Below are 19,788 nucleotides of genomic sequence, written 5' to 3'. Positions count from 1 at the left end.
ATGTACCCCCAAATAGCTGCACCGTACTTTGCAATTGCGATAGTTTTTGCTTTATATATAGCCAAAATAGCCTCAAAGGGTTTCCCCCCCAGTCGTTTGACAAATCCTGCTATTGCGGCTGAAGAATTTCTCACAGCATTCACCTTTAAAGAGAGCTGAGGTGACCACGTTCCCCTGTCGTCAAAGACAACTCCCAAATAGGTGAACACTTTCACCCTGGTGATTTCTTCTTCCCCGCAATAGAAAGATCTAGCGGTACCTTTACCAGCTCCTAAAGACATACTATGTGATTTGCCATTGTTGACCACTAGGTCCAGGGAGTTCATAAAGTTCCCAAATGAGTCCAGCAGTCTTTGTAAGCCCAAAGGAGTCCTTGCCAATAAAACGGCATCATCCGCGTAGAGAAGCACCGGAACCGGTGATTCTCCTATACACGGTATGTCGAGTGTAGCTGTTAACAAATTGGCTTCCAGCGAATTTATATACAAGGTGAACAGCATGGGAGCCAGGATACAGCCCTGCCGCACCCCCCTTCCGGACTTAAAACTAGCTGTACATTTCCCCTCTTGCGTCATCCTTATAGAGGCATTTAGAACTTTATGTAACTCGGCCAGAAAATACACGAGGGGCCGGTCAAAGCCCATTTCCAGCAGCATAGTCCACAGCCTAGACCTATTAAATAGGTCAAAGGCCGTGGACAAATCCATAAAGCCCAAAAAAATGGAGCCCCTTGCTGCCCTCATATATTTGGATATTATTAGATGTAAATTGAGGCATTGGTCCTCCGTGCCCCTCCCAACTCTAAAACCATATTGGGCGTCGGACTGTATGTCTTTTTCCAGAGCCCAACTGTTATCTTTGCTAATATAACCTTTCCCAGTATTTTAAAGGAGGAGTCAAGTAATGATATAGGCCTATAGCATCTGGGATCTCCACTTTGGCCCTTCTTGAAAACCGGGATTATAGTTGATCGTGACCATGATTTTGGAAATCCTGAAATGGCCGAGGTATTGAAGACATTAGTCAAAATGTTTCCCCAATAAGTGGAGTTGGCCTTATACATATCTGAGGGAACCCCATCAGGGCCTGGTGCCTTACGCCCCGTGGTGCCCTCTATTGCTTTAACGACTTCTCCTAAATTAAAATTTACAGGTATAATTGGGGGATCTGTGATGGGAATCTCAAAAATTTCCAACTCTAAATCACTCCCATAATTTTTTTTAAATGGCTTAACCAATCCTTCTCAGCAATATTTAATTCCAAAGCAGAGTTCAGATTGCCAGAGAACAGGGGAGTATTAATTATAGACCAAAATTTGGCACTATCTTTCAATTTAGCTTTATCCGTTAAATCAGCCCTCACTTCTTGTTTTATTTCATTTTTCTGTGCCAGGACGACTCTTGAGTGGAAGAAGTCTTCTGGGGTAACCTTACTCCAGTTTAATCTTCTGCCCTGATCTTTTATTTTTACCTCAGCTACAACCTTTGGCAAATCAGTTGTATTTAATAAGAAAAATCCATTTATCAATTCAATCACCACCGGGTTGTGGTCACTGAAAGTGGAGTGTATAGCATTATAAAAAAGTACATATTTTAGAAGTCCCGAGGAAAGAAATATATAGTCTATTATTGACTCACAGTCCCTCGCTACATACGTCGGGGTACGAACACTCTTATCGAAGAACCCTGCCTCAAACAAATCATTGTTGGACAGGAGCATCTCCAGAGCTTCCCCCTTAGAATTATGCTCAAAATGCTGAGGGCATGTAAGATCTAGTCCATCAATATCAATAATTTGACAATTAAGACTACAAGGATGTACATTAAAATCGCCCCAACAAAATATAATGGCAAAAAGTGGTTTGCTTCTCCTTATAGAATTTTAAAAAAATCAGACAACAAATTTAGATGCTCATTAGGAGAATCCCCTTGCTGCAAGTTATAACAATTCACCAGGATTAGTTTTGTGTTATACGCCAAACTTATTTCCAAAATAAAAAGGTTATGGGAAGCACAGTCAACCCTTTTTACTTTACCCCGTATGTTCACAGAAACCAAGAACATAAGGCCCCCTCTATCTCTCCCAGCAGGAGATCTCAATGCGGGAACGAAATAGGATGTGAAACCATCGATCCAGAAGTCACAATCATTATCCCATGTCTCTTGGAGAGCCACAATGTCATATTGTTTTACAAGGTTTAGCCAGTTGCTATCATCCCTTTTGGAACGTAGCCCAGCGACGTTCCACCTTAACATCTTTACCTTGTCCCCCACAGTTTTACTTATACTTTCTGGTTTACAACAAGTATTTTTAGGCCTTATTATATTTTCTTCAGGCTCCAAGTGTTCCCTTACTGCAGATGTCTCCCCCCCCCAAATCCTCACAACCCTCACGTCAATCACACAACTCTAATCCAGATAGTGCATCAAATCTATTGTGATTAACAAGGTTAGACCCAAATTTAAAGTAAATATCTCCCCCACAGCTCTGTGGAGATCCTAAGGGCCGGGTCTCGATAAGTGTGGGTAGTGTAAACGGTCTCATTCTCGCACTTTGTGGAGGGGCTCTGCCTAGATGTGAGTAAAAGTACCCTAAGGGGCGCACACAAATACTATTTGCGTCAAACGACATAGAGGCTGCCCTTAACAAAACATTAGCGACATGTTGTGGGTGTCTAAAATTTACAAATATGCATTCCCCGCTACACATCCTCCTAGATGGCCCGATCCAATTTGCCCTTCTGGTTGATATAATTTCTGTAGCAAATTTTGTTGGAAAGCCACAGCTCCTATTCAACCATGACATGGTTTTGTTTTTAAGGGATTTGTGTGTTTCCTCGGCTAGCTGAGCAGAACAGGGGTCAAAGAGTGGTACAATTGGTTAAAACCACCACATAAGGGGAGCAGTCAGGAGGAAGATCTATAAATCTACTTCTCCCCCCTCGACTGCTTTCTAAAGTACCCTTTGGACGTGGTTGAATTTGTGAGTCTGCGCTACTTGAGGAAGAAGGGACGGGTATTCCTACATTAGTTCTAGCTATGGGCTGGGAAGGTTTCTGCTGGTTAACAACCAAGACTTCCTTCTCTACTCCAACTGGACCCTTCCCGGTAGGTTTTATTCTGTCGGTTAGAACCAGTTGTTTTTCTAAAAGCACTCCTAACCTCTTTACTTCTGCCGCAAGAGTATCCAATTTGAGTGCTAGGGGTTAAAACATACTCTTCTAGTTTAGCTTCAAATTTGGCTTCCAGAGAGTGGACCAGTAGCTCAAACTGCTCTGAGTTTAAGTTAAAACTCGTTGCATTCCTTCCATCCTGCAGGATATGTTTAGCGGGTTTAGGGATATCAGCCCTTTTTTTACTATTCTTTCCCCCACGTTTGCTTTGTTGTTTCCTGCATGATCTTATTGGTCTGGAGGTTGGTGGAACTTCCTCTGTTTCACTAGAGGATGAGTTTAGGACTTCGACCTGCAACTCTGGGTGAACCTGGGCATCCTCTATTAAAACAGCCCGCGAGCCCAACCCAGTAAGGTCATGTTCCGGAGGTTCCGCCACGATAGTAGATACATCTAAGGCTACTTCAAATGGCCCCTCTCCTCCTAAGGAGGCTCTCCTGTCGTTATTAATTTTATGTACCATTTTAACCATATAATTATCGAAGGCGCCTGCCCCTACTGTAACCTTCTCACTTTTTGATTTAGACATGATTTAACCAGGTAATACAATCTTTAGCAACTTCCGAACGTGATATATAATTAAAGCAGTAAATGTCTGATCACTCAGTTAAATACTGGAATGCTTAGTAATATAAAAATGAATAACAATCTCACAATACGGGGGCACCGAGGGCAGCGGCGCACAAAAGTCAAGATCTGTGGCCCAGCCCAGTCTCCTCCTGTCCTGGACTGTCACAGACTGTCCCGCCCTTGTCCCGGGCTTAGCCCGGTTGTCGCCCGCGCGCGTCCCGCTCCACCGAGGGAGCGGCGCAGTTAAGTAGCGCCTCCGGGCGCACTCAGGCAGGAACCAGGAAGTGACAGCAAGGCTCTCTGGGAGCTGTAGTCTCCAGCCGCAGGATGTCGATGCTGCTGCGGCGAGACTACAGCGTAAGGAGACCAGGAGCTGTCAACTGGCCCAGCATACCATAGTTATCTATAGGGATTTTCAGCCATACTTTATCCATTAATGTAAATGTCTCTCATTTATTGTTTTCTTCCACCCACTCTAGTACGTATCAACATGTAATGTGTGTGCCCACTTCAGCCAATTGTCTAGCTTAACTATGACTTACAGCTTGCCGCCCTTTCACAATGTATTTCACACACACTGTATATATCAATTTGCAAAGTATTATTCAGAATGTTGACTGAGATATGCCATACACCAGTGCTACTCTCTGCTGTATGGGTCATACTGCAAATAATTCTACTGCTGCCAGCATTTTCAGGAAAGGAGGGTGACAGTAGATCCATATGCTAGCTCCAGAGTATCCATAATGATGACTTGTGTTTTATATTATGCCCATACAGAGTCTATCAAACACACTCTTTTTTATGAGTTTCAGCCCCAGTCTGCCAATACTGGCTTCATCCTGTGTGGCTGTACCATTTAACGTTGTTGATTGGTGGAATGGTTTCAATCCTAATATTGCATGGTTTGCTATATCACAACATGGATCTGGCATAGCATGATGTAGTACCCAAGCAGGGTGGTGCCCATTGTGCAGTTCTGCAGAATAGAAGTTTGAACTGCTGCATTCATCCTCTGAGCACTTCACTTGTCGATGGCTCATCAAGCAGAACTGGCCATGTGGGTACATAGTGTGGTTTTTAAATGTTCATGTCGGTAATAGTTTTTTGTATTGGTTTAGAACTTTTCTTTAATTTCCTACACATTTAGGAATTCTAGCTAACTGCTTTGGACTAGAGGTCACTTGTATGTTTTGCATGCCAGCATCTGCCTCTCGTTCCCCTGTCCAGTCCACATATCCTAGAGAGTTCAGGAAAGGAATATGAAGATACTGTGGTTTAGAGCATTCTAATGTTGAAACCAGTGGGCCTATATCAACATTTATACAGTTCTGCTGTTCCATCATCTTCAATTGACCTCTCATCATTCTAATCTTCTAATCAAGGGCCATATGTATCAAGCCTTTTTCCCTTTTGCAAACAGGCAGATTCTCAGAATCGGCCCATTTGCGAATTGGAAAAAAAGCCTTTTGGGATGTATAATCCCAAAAGGCCCTCTCAAAATAGAGAATTGCTAAATTTGTGATTCTCTATTTTGCGAATGCAATTAAGGAATTGCAAATTTCGATTCCTTAAATGCAAATCTGGAAGCACCACAAATTTGCTATTTGGCCTTAAGGAATTGCAAATTACAACGAACTTTAAGTTGGCAGTAATTTGCGATTTTCTTTAAAACAACATGTTTTTGATTTTTTAAAAGTGCCATATATCACACATACATGCCCTTAGGGCATGTATGTGCACAAAATGTGAACACATGCATATTTCAGGGGTGCAATAGGATGTCTTTGTGGCACCCTTGCAAACTTGAAATTGCATTCTCAATTTACGATTCTCTAATTGGTAATCACAAATTCAGAATGTCTTCCCATTCATTCCTATGGGCCTCCTAACCCATAAAAAATAAATGGGAAAGTATTCCTTATTTGTGAATCTCAATTTGCGATTCGCAAATAAGGAATATGTAGGATTTGCCACATTTTTAGCAAATCCTCCATACATTGCATTTTGCAATTCTGTAATTGCGATTCGCTAAACATCGCAATTTGAGAATCGAAAAACTCTCTTTTGACACATATGACCCCAAACCTCCACTTTCTTGCTATTTAATATACATTTTTTCCTATTATGCTTGCTCCCAATATTAATTTAGCTTTCTTCTTTCATGTTAATAATTGTTTTCTAAAATGAAATATTATTCATTCATCTAAAACCTATTTCTTTTTACTATACCATCCTTGCTACTATAGGTTTCCAGGTTCAATAGACAATATGCCAATGACAGCGCAGAAAAGAAAATCACACTATCAAGAAGGTAATGAAGAAATTAGATGATCCAGAGTAGATAAATATTTAATTAGAAGTATGTAAACAGAGAGGAATGTGTGTAAAATAAGTTGACTATTTATTAAAAAATTAGTTGAACAACACAAGTTAGGGATAAATGTGTTGATGAGACACATGTAGCTCCAAAACCAAGAATAGTTCCAGGTAGATTAGGAATATTCAAGAATGTTTCCAAACATAACAATAAGGATACTTCTGTAAGGAACAAATACGAATTTGGAGGATCCCTGAACAAACTTTGTGGTGTATGTTTCAGGGTGGGGTTAGTTATCTTGCAAATTCTGGGGTGATATATGCTCTCTCTCTGTCTAACATCTAATGTTTGCTGACTACTACTTATGTGTCTACATAATATTGTATCTCAGAGAGTGTGCAAGGCTAATGAGAAGTGTGAGTGTAGTGGAGTATTATGGTCTTAAAATGTTAATGTTGCAACAAACTTTACAATTATGTCCATTACATCATATATATGGGGATGATCACAAAAATCCTTGTTTATGATATGCAATATAGTAGAGGGAACTCTAAAGGAGGAACTTGGACTTCAACAAAGTTTTGATTCTTACAGGGTTGGGAATACTTGAAACATCCTTTTGGCTTGCTTCTCAAAATATGTAAGTGACAGAACTTTCCATCATTTGAAGATGCTGCAAATCATCACACTAGGAAGTGCAATCTAGATAATAAGTGATACTTGATGAAAGGTTTGGCACACATCACGAAGCAATGAATAGTGTATTGTTAGACACTCTGATATAACAAGAGTTTCAGAAGAAATACCAATTAAATACTTAACACCAGAAAGATGCTTCAAAGAAAATAAGAGTTTAGCAAGGACAGAATTACTGGAGGGAATGTGTTCATTTTGAATAGAAATTGCTAAATTCACAACAACATCAGCAGAATTCCAAATAAAGTATGTTTGTTGATATCTTAGAAACTACAAACCAAAGACAAAAAAGGTAGATATTAATGCAAAAACTGAAGACAGAGATCTGACACAGTGGTTTAATATTGCTCTATATTTTATTGCTGAGGAACTGTTTGATCCATGTATCAACAATGTTGGCTTTAAATAATGAGTTAGAAAACTTGATGATAAGAAAAATCTCTCCAACTCCTGCTGCAACAGCTGATATTTTATGATCGTTTTGTCATCTAAACAGTGCACCATTTTCAAGCTTTAGTTTGTCTGCAGCCAAAAATTGTGAAGTTATCTCTAACTGAAAGCTTGAAAGGCCTAAAAGAGAGGATGTATATCTTCCACTAGACTTAAATGAGAACATCAGTAGTATTGGTGCCACAGAGAAATTGAAGGGTCGCAACTGTTATAAATTAATGCTATTTTAAATAAATTGTTAGCTCAGTTGGCCTGGAAAAAGCTCTACTATACTTGAAAGTATATTTCAAGTATTAGAAAGATATAGAAATAGATCAACGTTTGTTGTTACTTGGCACATAACCCTCGAAGTTGTTGAGAAAGAGTTTAGAAGCATCATCTTTCCGAAAGGAGAAGGATGTTGCTAAATTGAATACTGGTCCATGCTTCTGGAGTTCTGGACTTTTTGGTTCCGTCCAGAGGTGTCAGGGACAACACCCGAAGACCCCTGAGTTCTACCTGTCTCGGTGCACAAATAAACAGAAACACGGGCTTCTCGATGGTGGCGTCAAAGACCAAAGGTTTATTACCGCAGGGACACAGAAGTCACAGAAACTACACACGGGCAGAATCTAGGAGCCTGTTCGATTTGTACAAAGTGGGTTGCTCCTTAAATACTAAATTTTCAGCTTGGGGCAACATTCTTCACATGCTAGTACATTTCTAAACCTTCATGTCCTAAACAATAAATATTTGGCGTTACACAAGAATCGTCAACAATATCTGATGTCAAAACATTACGAACGAGGGGTTCCCACTGTTCCATCATAATCCAATGTCAACTTTTCATTCAAGAGCCGGACCGCCTCATCGTAAATTTCGTTACCTCCCCCTAATAAAGGCCCAGAAGGAAAGGAGCAGAGCCAGGTGCAGAAGATAGAAAAGCAGGATAAGAGATGTTTGTGGGTTGTAAATGGGCAAGGCTACCGGCTTCGGCCGCCTAATCATGATCAGGCCAACGAACACGAGAACCAGTATAGTAGGACTGGCCTCAGGCTGGGGAGGCAGCTTTTGCCGAATCATGCGGCCACAGCGTTTCTGTCCTAAGGTGCACGTGTCACTAGCAAGGTGAATCGCCGGCTAAGGCTTACGTGTCCTTAGTGAAATGGGTTGATCAGAGGTCATTGCGTGTCCATTGACTATGTGAGGGCAAGAATACAACATGGCTGCCATACTCTAAGATGGATGCCATGGGTGAATCAGAAATGTGTTTATAACAGGAGTGCTCTTGCTCGTAGCATAGCAAAAACACCAGGATATGCTAAATGGATCATTTGCGGTTCACTGATACCAACATTATGAGTTTACGACAATGTTGAAAACACGGGTTCAAATTGTCACGGAACCTCACTTCTGAATATCGTCAATAGACTATTGAAAGCATTCAAAAAGGTAACGTGAGTAATTACAAATGTAAATTACTTTTACACTTTTGAATATCTTTATTACTTTTGGTTATTTATATATTCTGAGTGGAAAGTTACTTAAAGCTGTAATCTGTTGTTGCAAATAGAAAACAGATTCTGAAGGTCATCACTTAATCTCTCTAACAGTACTCCTATGCTATCTTTGAGGTGGGATTCGAAGATCCAGAAAACTGAAAATGTGACTAATCCAAGGGTCCTAAAATACTAGATTAGATTGTGGACAACTCCTGATCTGGATTCATATAAAATGGTGTTGAATGAGTTGATTGCTCTGGACAAGAACTGTGCCACACCCTCAATCAAGGCAGTCAAAGAACTATGACTCACCTTAGGTCTGGCTTTTGTGTGGAGAGACCCAGAAAACATGAGAGGAAACATGGACTCCCAGATTAAGAACATTTTTTGGGATCATATCCTGTCATAAATCTTGTGTAAATCATGCCCAGAGGCCATTATCAATAAGTTTGTGTGTCATAAGTGTGTGTCAAAATATTAAATATTCTTGGACAGGATTACTCCCCATACAGCTAAAACATTTTACATATGGTTTAGGAGTGGTTCCCTGCCTCTAAACATTCTGATTGCAAAAGAAAGGGGAAAGATGGTGACATGGGAGAATGTCCTTTCTGCCCAGTAATGAGAGAAACCACATCCCATATTTTCTTTTTCTGGCCAATGAAAAGCCAGGTTCACAGTAAGTGAAGTGCCCTGAGTTGTTGTTATCTGGGCATGTCCGCTACATGGAAGCACTGTGTATCCTTAGATTTGATACCTACGAACCAATAGTATTTGCAATTTCAAGATTCCTGAACTGGGCAGGACAGAATATGTGAATAGATAATTGATTATTAGAACACATCTATTTTGGGAAGGTTGAACTAGGCACAAGCCACTTTAATATGCACACCCTGGTTCTCTAAAAAAAAAATTCTTACCATGTCTTTGTCCACCTTGTTTATAATAACTGCTGACCTTTTTAAATGAGCTCAATTTGGAGGTTGTTTTTGATGTCTATCACCATTATGGTATTGTGATTTTAACACAGCGTAGCTTTTTATGTTTTATTCTGTGTTTTCAACTGTACCTTGTCAGCTGATTTCCCTGCCTGCATTTTCCTGCACAGAATATTGCTGTTTCGCTGAGGTGGGACTTAATCCCAAGCCTTCCCTACAGCTGCAAGGGGTGGATCAGAGTACCTGAGGGCTTCAAAAGCACCAGAGTCATCCCACAGTGCTGGACATACCTGGGTGCATGCGGGCCTAAGAGAAGGCCAAGAGCGGTCCTGTCTGTGCCCATCCACGGCTGTTCGAGGCTGAGCAGGGCGCTCTCTCTTGGCCCGGGGTCTAAAGCACACCAGGTAAGATCATTTGTCCTAATATTGACTGCATTGGCAGTTGGGCCAGTGGAATAAGGACCCCTTCATCAGAGTAAATTACCCCAAGTTCCCTCTGGCAAATGTGTTAAGTCTATGAAAACCAAAAATGCACTGACTAATTATCTCACTGATACCATGGGTCTAATTAACAATGAAATTGTTAGCACAGAAGTTAGACTGGCTGTCAGTAACAATGCCTTAATCTGCTCTCACTAACAATACCTTATGTAGTGTGTTTAGGGAAGTTACTGATGAGCAAAACTCACCAGCTTTGGGGCCCTATATTTTAATGGACACAGCACACACCAAATCGAACCTCACTTCCCTGTGTTTTGACTACAATCCTCAGTAATGAGCTAATTTCCCCACTAGAAAAAAATGCAGACACTTACTACAAAGTCCACAATGTACTTGGTCCTGACACAGAGCAAGAGTCATCTATCACCAAAGGCTTGGAATTGACATTGTTGAAATGAAATTATTATCAGAGGTGAGGGAAATAAAGGACCAAGTGACCATACTCTTAAAAACTTCTAACATATAAGGTGGACCATGCTCAAATGTTCCAAATGTTATGCAAAATGGAGCCCCATTGGAACCAATGCAGCAAGAGGCTCAGTTAATAAGGCACCACCCTAAATATCTTTGAGCCCCAAACCCCATGGCATTACCTAAAGAGGGCCCTCATGTAATGTTTCAAGTTCCTCCTATAATCCCGGAAGAGACATTGGCATGCCAGCTGGGTGAAGTGAATGCAATCCCTCCAGAGTGTACTCTATATATTTTGCAACTACCCAAGATGCCACTCCATTTGTGATCATCCTGAAGGATGTCTCCAAATTTGAACCTTGTACAACTGAAAACCAAAGAGACCTTTTTTCTAGAGTTTTATATAGCACAAACTAGACCCAAAGGAATTAGAGCACCTTTCATGAGCACCAATTGCATTGCAAAAAGACACATCCATTTTTAGGTCAAGCCTAGTGGCAGCGCACATGCGGTGCCCCCTCAGCAAGCCTGATGTGGTAGAGTATGGGAGAGAAGCCGTGCCTGCTCTCCTCCCATCTTTGTCATTGACTTGTTTCATTGTCGTTTGTAAATTCTGCCTTTAGATTAATTAATAGGCTTGTTAGTCCCTCCTTAGTACGGTCTTGTCTTCATTTGTACCCTCTCATAGGAACTGGGCCCTTTGGTTTGGTTGTTACTCAGGACCTGTTATTTGGTCTGTAAGCACTAGTTAATTTATTGAGTTTCTCTTACTGCTGGCCAGACATGTGCTGCATCAGCTGAAACCGCTTGTGTTTTGTTAAGCAGCACGGCCACCCCCTAACACAGGCGCCTGCTTTCAATCACTTTAACCAGCATTAACTTGTGTCTGTTTCAACCCCACAAAGTAAAATGGATTTAGAAATGATTAGCTAATTAAGTCATCTGTGTTACATGTCATCTGTGCTAAAGCCATCTGATGGTTTATTTTCAAAAGCCTATTTTATTAAGAACAATACCATCATACCACCACCACCAATACCACTACCATCAATAACTCCACCTCCACCAATACTACCACCAGCAATACCACCAATACCCCCAGCAATATTACCACCACTGGCAATTGCACCTACAATACCATAACCACCAATACCATCACCACCAATACCACCACCAATAATACCTCCACCAATACCACCACCATCACCATCACCAATATCACCACCACTACCAATACCACCACAACCACTACCACCACCACCAATATCATCACCACCAATCCAATACCACCCTCACCAATGCCACCACCAATACCAGCAACACCACCAATACCACCACCAACAATGCCAATCCCACCACCAATCCCACCCCCAATCCCACCACCATCAACACCAATACCACCACCATCAATACCACCATCACCAATACCAATACCACCACCACCAATACCACCACCATTAAAATACCACCACCTCCATCACCAACATTACCACCACCAATAACACCACCGCCAATACCATCACCTGCACCACCATCAATACCACTACCAATACCACCATCACCAATACCGCCACCATGAATACCATCACCACCACAATACCAATACCAGTAACACCAATACCACCAACACTAATTCTAACACCACAACCAATACCGACCCCACCAATTCTACCACCACCAATATCATCACCACCACCAATTCCATCACCACCAGCAATACCACCACCACCAATACCACCACTACCAATACCACCACCACCAATAGCACCATCAATACCATAACCACTACCAGTACCACCACCAATACCAATACTACCACCACCAATATTATTACAACCACCACCAATGCCACCAATAACACCACCACCAATACCACAAATACCAATACCACCACCAATACCACCAACACCAATAACACCACCACCACCTCAGCGCCTCATACTCACTAGTAATAGCATGGGCACTGTACGAGGCCAGAGCTGCAACTGAAACCAACCCTCCCTCCATGCCCGCCCTGCACCAGGAGGTGAAGCCAGGGCCCTACTACAGCTGGAATGTGACCCCAGGACCAAAGGGATAGGGTTCCACAATTGACACAAGTCAAAATATAATTCCCTTTGGGCGAATTACCATAGAAAAACAAATTCTTACAGACACATATAAACTCACCAATATCAAACCATAACAAGGAAGCAATAAAAATAAATGAAAAAACAGTAAAAACACTATAATAAAAGTAGATCTGTACAGTTTATTTGCATACACTATATTTTGTTAAAAGAGGGAGAGGGAAACATATACAAAACGGAACACTATAAAAGAGATAAATCAAACATTCCTATAAAAAAGGAGGTACAGAAAAAGGACTAAATTCCAACAAAGGCTTAGAATGTTCCTTAGTTTGTTTTTACTGTATTGCTCCTTGTGCATCGACGCTTTTCGGTGGTATATTTAATATTTCACCACCTTCATCAGGACAATTACAATAAATGTTTCCCAATGATTCTCAAGTATTTTATATCAGTAAAATATGATCAGGGGTACTCTGCCTCCTTCTCAGTTTCAACGGATATTCGTCCAGCGAATTATCTTTTCCAAATTAAAATAATGTTGTCATAGCTGTGGAGTGATAAAACCACGCACGCGGTACTGCTATAAACGTATATACACGCTCTGTCAGGGTATATAGTTAAAACTCCATTATTGTTTGGCAGTCATAAGATCAGGAAATTGTTGGTCACACGTGAAATTACCAGCGTGCAGACCCCGTTCGGCGCTCAAACAAAAGCGTCCCGCGTGCTCGCAAACAAAGCTGGAAACGGCAAAATATAGTGTATGCAAATAAACTGTACAGATCTACTTTCATTATAGTGTTTTCACTGTTTTTTAATTTATTTTTATTGCTTCCTTGTTATGGTTTGATATAGGTGTGTTTTTTATTAGGCCAAAGATAGCAATGACAGTATGCAATGCCACGCTGCACACTCAAATCACAAAGGGGGTAGGAAATAGCCCCCCTCCCGCTCTTCCTCCTGAGCCACAACACTATAATCCCAGAGCAAAAGGTGTTGAAGTGCTTTGTTACAGTTAATAGCTCAGATCATGTGTAACTCTCTTTTCACACATTATGTCTGTTTACTTTACAACACTTACTCATCTTCTTGACTGTACTATTTATCACTACTTTGAAGACGTTAAAGACCGGTCTCTTACTCTGATATTTACAATCTAACAAGTGGTCGAAAAAGGCCCTTTATTGCAATGCATTAGGTCTGGCATTTGCGAGAGTTTAAGCTATTAGCATTATAAATTATAATGCCTTTTATTTATGTTTTAAAACGCAAAGCATAAATAAAAGGCATTGTCATTTACAATGTCAATAGCTCAAACTCACATGAATGCGAGACCTATTTAATTGCAAATGCTTGACTGAATATAACAGATGCGTTTACTATGGTGTGCGAGGCAGGGAAAGTAAAAATTAGAACCATTTTTCTAAGGTCCAGGCACGACAGAAATGCAAAACTTCACTTTCTTTGGAATACACTTCTCAAACAATAGCCTCTGGTTACCCAAAGTGAAGAGAGAGAAACTAAAATTCCTGAGAGTGTCAGAAACCCTTTTTATATTTGTTGGGGAAATTGAAAATAAGCCTATAAGAAATATATTGCAACTGTGTAAAAGCAAGTGTATAATTAGTGATACATCTGGGGCCCCCCTGTGGGGTATGGAAAATACAGCAATATTGTAGACATTATAAAACCTTTTCTGTGTACACTCTTGCCATTGCTGTGCTCCGAGGGCACCTATATTGTCCACAGTAAATTGGCTTTTTTCTATCTAGAAGACACCATTGATATCAGTTTTCTTATGACTTGGTACAGTATTTGTAGCAAGGCAGGCACAAGGTTTAACAAAGAGATCATCAAAGACTGTCTAACACTCAAACACAGAGAAAACATCCAATCATTCAATGGCTGGTATTCCTGATAAATCTTGCAAAAGAGATAGATGCAAAAATTAGTATGATGACCCAGCTAGTATTCTATGCTATGGCAAAAAGGAATCAAAAACCATCTTAGGGCCTGATAATGAGCTTGGTGGTCTGACCTCAGTATTATGAGATTGTCGGATTGTTTTACCGACACTCTGACACTGCCAGGCATCCACAGACCACCAAGGCTGCAGTCGGGGAAAGCAGCTGCCATTAGGCAGCACTACCTTTCTCCAGGTCTCCCCTTAACAGCAGCATCTTCACCACAAAGAATATAACCCTGTTTGCAGTGCACCATATACCCATTGCATGAACCGCCCACATATGGATCACACTCCGGCAATGGGTAGGAGGTATTTTTTCTAATGTTTCATGCCAATGTTTGCATTCTACGAATGTGCACTATAAATACTCACAAAGGCATCAATATATGTGGAAAAACAGTCACAACTGCCGCAAGACCACTGCATACACATTGCGGGCATGATGGTCAACTCGTAATACTGTGGTCTGAAGACCGCATTATGGTCATCAAGAGGCCACAGCGGTCAGATGGTCTGGCCCCTAATAGGTCACAGAGAGGCTAGGAGGCAAACTAAAGAAAGAGGAAGAACAACAGTTCATGGATATTGCTTTGGTTACGTGCTACAAGGCATTCAAAGCTATCTGTTACCAGTAACAAATACGGAGAACAGATTCCATTTTGCAAGACTTCCACTAACACTTTGCTCTTTTTGTAGCTTTCCCAGAAAGGGGGGTATGGGATGCCAAATTGTCCAAATGTCCATGTGATGGTAATAATGTTATCTTATTTGTATATTTTATCAAGATAGTAGGAAAAATATTGTAAACATTACTTTTGTAACAAAAACTGTTTTATGCTCAGGATACTTTTAATAGTGGGGTTAAACTAGACTAGAGGGATTTATCCTATGCAGTTTTGGTATCTATCTGTGACTGTGATTAAACCAAGGAAAACATATAGTCCCCTAGAAAGTTTACTTTAAAGGGTACTATGACTAGTTTAAGGGCCTTATACTGAATTTTGCAGTCCATGGACGGCATACCCACAGTTGCAGTCCAACCACAGGGAGCTCAGGGGTCTGACTGCTGTATTAGAACATTGGAATGTTGGTAGCTCCATTGAAAACAATGGAGTGCTCAGGGCTTGTAATGGCTGGTGTAAGCCCAGAGCTCCAACATTCCAATGTTTCTTTGTTCACAGTTCTGGCTGTGAACAAAGGCTTCAGGGAGACTGAGGGGATTTCAATCCCCTTAAGCTCCCTGAAGGCTTTGTTTTATTAATTAGAACATTCTGCCCTCTAGTGGCAGAATGTTCTAATAGCCTTATAGCCCTTCTTAGCAGGGCTAAACCGGCTTTTAAAGTCCCTCTGCTTTGTTAAAGTCCCTCACCTTCAGCTCGGGCCTTTACCTCTGCAGTGGGCCTTTAATAGCCGGTATAGCCATCTACGGCGGGCTAAAATGCTATATTATGAGATTGGATTATTGCCTTTGCAAAAACTGTGTCTGAACCGCTGACACCACCAGCACACCACTGACTGCTGGGGTCACAGTGTGGGTGAAACCAGCTGCTGTAGTGTGGTACTGAGGAATTACAATGCTGTACATATTATGAGTTGGCTTCCGGCCGTGTAGACCAGGGCCGTGGGACTAACAGCTTCAGGTCGGCAGGCATGAAGGATTTGGGGTGCATACTCACCCTTGTCCTGTCAGCATTCATCGCAGATCCCTTTCTCCAGGTCTTCACTTCAAAGCAGCATCTTCAGCCCAAGGAATAGGACCCTCTCTGTGGTGGTTCACAGGTTAGTGCTTTTTGTACCATATACCGCTTGCTATGACTCAAAACATATGGGGCACACTCCGGCAATGGGTACATAGTATTTTTCCACATGTATCATGAAGATGTATGTATTCAACATAAATACAGTCGAAATGGTCACAAATGTATCAATAGGTATGAGAAAGTACTCATCACTGCCGCAAGACCTCCGCAGCAACACCGTGGACAACTCAGTCAACTTGTAATATGGTAGTCAGAAGACTGGTAGCACTGCAGTCTTCTGTATGTCGTGGTCTTCGGGCGGTCAGACCACAAATCTCACAATAAGTCTCTCAATGTGTCACATATCTCTTTTTTTAGCACTACTTTATGCAGTATGACACAATACTAATCTGATGACTGATGATGGCTTATGAGAAGTTTATTCTTCAGTTTTAAGTTTACAATAGTCTGAACATAGTATTGAGTGGAGTTTTAAATGTATTTTCTAGTATTATTGCACCCTGTTTTTTTGGCAAGAATGGTGTTTTTGACGCAATGTATATGTATCAGGATAATAGTACTGTATTATACGACACTTCCATCTTTTATGGATTTTCAATCTGAATAAAGATTTTTTAATTGAACTGCACTTTAATGTGATCAAAATAAAATTACTACTACTACTCAAAGGTGTATACTTGCATGTCTCCTCCCCCAGAAAAAAACAGCCACATTGCCAAGAAAACAGTAGTAGGCAGTAGGTACTTAAATTAAAAGCCCTAAAAAAAAAATGTTAAATGACATTTATTTATTTCAAATAGTTAAAAATATAAATGGATATACTTGAATGTTGAAATGATAATTCAAATAATTTTTATTATTTACCTATAAAACATTTTAGGGTCGATTCCGTTTCGGGAAACGTATCCGTACGACGATTCGTATTCGTAGCTATTTCAAATCCGTCCGAATCCCGTAGTACGATCCGTAGGTAAAAAATACATCCGAATCTGTGCGAACCGTACAAAAAACAAGGGTCGATCCGTACGACAAAGGCCGTCACATAGAACCGTACGAATCGTAACCATGCCGTACTACTCGCCAAGTACGATCCGGACCGGGGACTGAGCACGCAATTCGTACGGAAAACATTGCGTGTAGGCAATTCGTATTGGGAGCCACACAATAACATATGCACGTTCCCCTGAATTCAAGGGATGTACGCACGGGGTGTACACACTGTACACCAACGTCCTTGGGGACGTACCCCTACGCACCGTAAACCCACATGCAAAGGGTGTACGCACGGGGACAAACGCACCGTACCCCTAAAATCCAAGGGTTTACGCACCGCACACGACGCACCGTACCCCTGCAATTATGTGGTGTACGCATCTTCCCCAGGGGGTCCCTTCCGTACGCATTACGATGCAAAATCTGCTTTTACGGACGTTTTCAGCTCCCGTAAAAAAAGAGCTGTGCGGAGTGTTGTCGATACGAATCGTACTTGCTGGGTCGTACAAAGCTGCTTCGATCCGTACGGACATCGCGTACTGCATGTTCCGAGTGTGATTCGTATGGATTATTGAGTCGTTCGGTCCTTGGTGCGATTCATACGAAGAACTGCATTGGGTGCGCATCGTACTACATCGTACGTACGGGGATGGTTCGGGATACGATTTGGATGGGAAAAACGATCCGCACGGCGATTTGGACTGGATTTTACCGAATTGGAATCGGCCCCTTAATAACTTTGTCATATTTATAGATTAATGTAATGCTAATGTAATTGAAATTATTTTAATACATTATGTGCATTATTGTAATTATTAATATTACATAAAAAAACCTTAGACAGGAATTTATTTTTTAGTTAAAACTTTAGATAAATGATTTTGATTTCAACTTAATAAAGGTACATTTTTTAAATATTTAGTTCAAATTAATAGTGCAGTAGCATTTATTTTGTTCTGCATTCAAGCTAAATTAGTAAAATATGAACTGTATATTAGAATTTAGCATAAACCTCTAGTACTAATGTGTACAGTTTCATATACTTGTGGGATTTTCCACATACTTTTCCATTGGGAGATTGTAAAGTATATGTAAAACCAAAAAAGTTGATTTAATTAGAAAAAAATTGAGCAAACATATTTTTCTTTTAAATATTAACATGAATTTATTTTATACATACATTGTATATGTAGAGAAATACAGATGCTACAGCACATTTAACTGTGAATTAAATGTTTAACTGATGTAAATACTTAAGTTGAATACAATTAGTTTTCAGAAGTTTAAATTAAAAATAAATTCACAATTAAATTAAAAATAGATTTCATGTTTTCATTATGCATTAATAAGGATTACATGTGATGCATTTAATCAATTAAAAGTACTTTAATTATGTTTTATTAAAAAAGCTACTTGAACGTTTAAATTTATGAATGTTGTTAAAATATTTATACCTAAACAATAAATGTGTTCTATTTTCAGATATTTATTTAGCATAATGTTACATTTACATGTGTGTTTACATATTTTAAATAATTAAATTGTGGTCAATTTAACGTAACATTGTATCCTCTGGGGTTTTATTTTAAGTCCAGGCTCTATTATTTTCAATGGTAGGGTGCTACAGAACCAGTGGTTGGCCTTATGTGCTGCTAGACTCCCGCTGTGAGCTGCAGCAATGTTCTACTGTTTTGGAGTTCTTTTTTAGCTGAAGTAATTTAAGAAGTGCAGTTTGTGAATAACAAAGGTTTTCCTCTCTTTTTTTTAATACATTCTTATTGAGCAGAGCTTTCAGAAAAAACATTCCATTTTAACACATTTCATCAATCAATGAAAAAGAAAAGAAAATTGTGGCCCTAAACACAAACCGAAAAAAACTCATTAATTAATGTGTCCCATTTCACAGCTTATTAAGCAAGATTCAAGAAGTTTTAAAACCTTGACATAAAATCGTAAACTAAAGAGAATTACTCTTAACATCGCTCCATTCAGCACAATATTTCCAAATCTGAGAACATTATTTAGTTGTCCCCACTCGCTTAGCATAAGCTTCTTCACATTTTTTTGTACGAATCATTTTGTTTAACCATTTCTCAAACACAGGTACTACCAATGAACTCCAGTTTTGTAAAATTAAAGAACGAACAACCAACACTGAAATAGCGAGAAAAAGCCCCTCAGCTTTAGACAATATGGCCTCCCTACTAGCAATACCAAATAGGACTATTGGATCATACGGTTTTTTAATCGCCCAACTAAAATACTAAAATATCCAAAGATTTTCTCCTAAAACATTCCCAATTTCGGACAAGAAAAAAATGTATGCCTCCATCCGCCTCCTGATGGGGTACAACAGCAAAAACACCTATTTTCCACCTCTGGATACATTTTATTTATTTTATTTATTTTAGGAGTTTTCTATAGCGCAAACATGACCATTGGGTATCAGAGCGCTTCAC

The sequence above is a fragment of the Lissotriton vulgaris genome, chromosome 6 (genome assembly GCF_964263255.1).
Source record: "Lissotriton vulgaris chromosome 6, aLisVul1.2, whole genome shotgun sequence".
NCBI lineage: Eukaryota > Metazoa > Chordata > Amphibia > Caudata > Salamandridae > Lissotriton > Lissotriton vulgaris.
Note: the sequence above shows the minus strand (reverse complement) of the source record.